The sequence below is a fragment of the Chiloscyllium punctatum genome, chromosome 30, assembly GCF_047496795.1.
Source record: "Chiloscyllium punctatum isolate Juve2018m chromosome 30, sChiPun1.3, whole genome shotgun sequence".
NCBI lineage: Eukaryota > Metazoa > Chordata > Chondrichthyes > Orectolobiformes > Hemiscylliidae > Chiloscyllium > Chiloscyllium punctatum.
The window spans coordinates 64,194,767-64,198,898 of record NC_092768.1 but is presented as its reverse complement, the minus strand read 5'-3'; the positions used below and the strand labels follow the sequence as shown (position 1 = coordinate 64,198,898).

The following is a 4,132-nucleotide window of genomic DNA, read 5'->3' as shown; positions in this document are numbered from 1 at the left end:
AGGAGACAATATCAAAGCACACAAAGTTCTGAGTTGTTAAGATAATTTTTGCAGCAACGGTGGACATGAAGGTCAAATTAAGATAACGGTTCAAGAAAATTTAGTCTGAAAGTGGTATGTGACTTTAGTTCCAAATATATGTTTCCGTTCTCCAAGTACATCTTTTTGACTCCCAGAAAACATTGATTGTTTTCTGTATTCACTTTGTTTCGCGATATCTGTTGTCTGGTCGACCAGGGACAACTCGAATTTGCGTCTGCATTGAATAAGATTTCGCTCTTTCTTTCGAGAAGCAAACCTATGCATTATGTACCACTTATCATGCTGATGGCTAAGAAGTTCAAAATGAATTGCGGTTTATGGATCGTGAGCAAGAATGAAGTGATCCACATCCGAACAGATGTCACCACGCCCTATTCCTACATCGGGCCTGAACGGTCCATTGGCAGAGTCTGCAGACAGGAAATGTCTAAGTGAACTAGTTCTTTGTTCAGTTTGATTTGATACCAATGGTAGTGCTGTTTTGGGGCAGAAATGTGTCAACATCTCTGACGTTATAGTCAAAATTTAAGTCACATCTACTTCATGGAGTATCTTCTCAGATCGGAACATGCTGACATGAAAATATCTAGCTCTGAGAGCAAAGGTTTTTACATTAAACTGGTAGTATGTTTAACTCAGCAATTCAGATAGCCAAGATGAATAATTGGTATTTGGTTCTTCATGTGAGCTCTCCACACCAACTGCTCCAACGAAGGTCGTGGATAAGATCCCCATCGATTATTTTGGTCAATTTTAGCCTCAACAACAACCTATTGCTCTGAACAATGCTAGCCCACAAGCAGAGGGCTAAGTCTGATTTTCATCGTTAATTTTCAAATTCAGTTCTTAATGCACAGTTTCTTACGAATGTGGACAGCAGAAGCCCGTTAACATTCCATTTCTAATATTTCCAGAAAATTCTACTCCGCTGATATCGCCTTGCCTTATCACACCTCAAGCCAGGAACCTGGATCAGTCGAGTTCCTTTCCACACATGGAGTTGCTTTTTCTAATTCATTGACTGCTGATATAATAGATTATTGGCCTTGAGAGTCAGTTGTAAATTAGGTTGAACTTTCTCAGCTTGACTTTCAACTGATCCTAAAAAAAACTCATCACCTGCAGGTAAATTGCATTGCTTCTTGTTTTGCTTAATTCCACCCCTCCGAACATCCAAATTTCACGATAGTTCGACAAATGTTTTGAAACTGATTCGTGTTGGAAGTTGATTACTTTTTGTGTCTCGACATATAATTTATTCAATTAGACGTCTTGAAATTACTTCGGATTCTTCACAGTTGAAAATTTACTTTCGATTGAATGCAAAGCTCAAGCTCCACGAAACCCAAATTCTGCAAAGGAATTAATGACTTTTAAAAGATTCAACGCTGTGATCAGGATTCGAACCTGCGCAGGGAGACCCCATTAGATTTCAAATCCAACGCCTTAACCTCTCGGCCATCACAGCTGCTGGAATGTGGCAAATTTTCATATTAAAAGAACTTAATTCATGAAATATGTACTTTGTTTGAAGAACAAATTGTCAAGACCCAAAGATTTCACCAAATCCTTTGCAGAGACCCAGACGAACGTTACCTTAGCAGATTGACAGGCTTTCACCGCAAACTAGATCCTGACACAGCTGAAGTTGTGGGAATGATTCTTCGTTGAATTATAGAGTCACGGATGTACACCACACGAAGAGAGGATCATTGTCTCACTGCGTCCGATCGATTTTGACTCAATTGCTCATTATCTGGTGCTAAAGTTGTGTTTCAATATTCATCGAAATATGGTATTAGAAATATTGATTGTAAGTCCATAAACACTAGCTACATTCGTTAAAAAAAATCGGAATTAGAAAGAATGCAGAACCAATTTACAGGAATGGATCCAGCAACTAATCCGTAAGTTATGCCATCAGGAAATGAACTTGTAGCACAAGAGAGGAAGATTGACCGAAGATTTGGAACTTGAAATCGTCTTGACGGAATTATTTGCAACATTTTTGCGGTTGTTCTAGAGTCATCAAGTCCTTGAACAATACAACACGGAAAGTGGCCCTTCCTTCCAACTTGACCATTGAGGACAGTTATCCTAAATTAGTAGGTCCCATTTGCCAACTTTTGGCCTACATCCCTCTGAACCTTGTTACTCATATATCCATCCAGATGCCATTAAATGTTACAGTTGTACCAGTCTCCAACAATTTCTCTGTCAGCTCATTCTGAACACGACTGAAAATGTTGCCCCTGACGTCCCTTTTAAATCCTTACCCACTAATTTAAAACCGATGTTTTCTAAGTTTTGACTTCCTCACCAGCAGAAAAACACGAGTCAACCTATCCATGTTCCTCATGATTTGATAAATAGCAACGATTTGACTTTATCATACTTGTCAGGAGGGAAATGTGTGGAGATTATTTGTCGAATATTTGAAGAAGAAAGTCTGATGTACAGATTTTTAGAATTGCATCTTGGAGAAGTTTTTAATAAGTCATTGAAGTCTAGTAGCAGTTGTAGAAGTCTGTTGTGAAAGCTGCAGAAGGATATCAGGTCATGAGAAGGAAGTATTATTTCCAATGTATTGTGGCTCTGTTCGACCGCACTTGGACTACAGTATGAGGAATTATAATCCTCAATTTAGGAAAGATACTAATGCCATATGAGGAATACCACGAATGGTGATTAGCCTTGATATCATGGATGAACGTTAATCCTGTGAATTGAAATTGGGCAAATCCGGTCTTTTTTTAACAGTTTCAACACAAGAGAGGTAATCTCATTGAGAGTTGCAAAATATTTGAAGAGATAAACAGGGTGGAGCAATTAAATTTTGTTCCCTCATTGGTGAATCTCGAAGCAGGAGAGGACAATTTTAAAATGAAGCATTGTGATTTATGACCAGGAACGAGAACTATTGATTTTTATCTTAGCCTTGAGAAGTCTCGCTATTCACCACTACAGTGCGCCCTGAATATTTGGTCTATGAATGCATCACTATCAGCCTGACCCGCCAAAAATAACTGCAGCACTATGGACCTGACCCCTCACACTTACCACCTTAATTTCAGCGTGAACCCCTCAAACTTACTGCATCACTATCCATCTGGCACCCTCACATTTACTGTGCCACTTTCACTTCGGGACCCTCATTTTGACTGCGTCACTATCAGCCTGACTGCCAAACACTTACTTTGTCACGATCAGTCACGTCCTTACACTTCCTATGTTACTATTATCCTGACTCCTTACACTTACTCAGTCACTATCATCCTGAGCGGCTCACACTTACTGCATCACTAGCACACCAACACTCTCACCTTTACTGCGTCACTATCAGCCTGACACCTCACACGTAATGCATCACTATTAGCCTGACCCGCTCACACGTTTTGCGTCACTACTACCCTGACCCCCTCACAATTGCTGTGTCGCTATTAGCCTGAGCCCCTCACTATCACACTGATCAAGCTCACAATTACAGCAGCACTATCAACCTGACCCCCTCACACTTTCTCTGTCATTATCACCCTGACCCTCACACACGTAATGCATGACTGTCACACTGACACTCACATTTTCTGCGTCGTTATCAGCCGGACCCGCTGGCACACAGCGTCACTATCTACCTGGCCCCTCACACTTGCATGCCTCAATATCAGCGTGAACCCCTCACACTTACTGCATCACTGTCCATCTGCCATCCTCACACTTACTGCACTAGTTTCACCTTGACATCCTCATTTTTACTGCGTGACTATCAGCCTGACTACCACACACATATTGCGTCACTATCAGTGACGCCCTCGCACTTCCTATGTTAATATCACCCTCACTCCTAAAACCTACTGCGTCACTATCAGCCTGATTCCATCACACATTTTGTGTCAGTATCAGACCGACGCCTCACGCTTACCATGTTACTAAAACTCTGCCCCATCACACTGATTCCGTCACTATCAGCCTGACCCCTGAGACGTACTACGTCAATATCACCCTGACCCACTCACACTTTTTGTATCAGTTTCAGACTGATGCCTCGCACTTACTATATGACTAAAACTCTCCCCCTCACGCTGACTGTGTC

The 4,132-nt window shown here is 41.2% G+C and overlaps 1 non-coding gene across 1 annotated transcript; it reads right to left on the bottom strand.

Annotated features, from left to right (window-relative positions):
* Positions 1-1,428: 1,428 nt before the first annotated feature.
* On the bottom strand, positions 1,429-1,510 carry trnas-uga (transfer RNA serine (anticodon UGA)). The gene has a single exon. It is a non-coding gene; the product is annotated as a tRNA-Ser (tRNA).
* Positions 1,511-4,132: the final 2,622 nt, after the last annotated feature.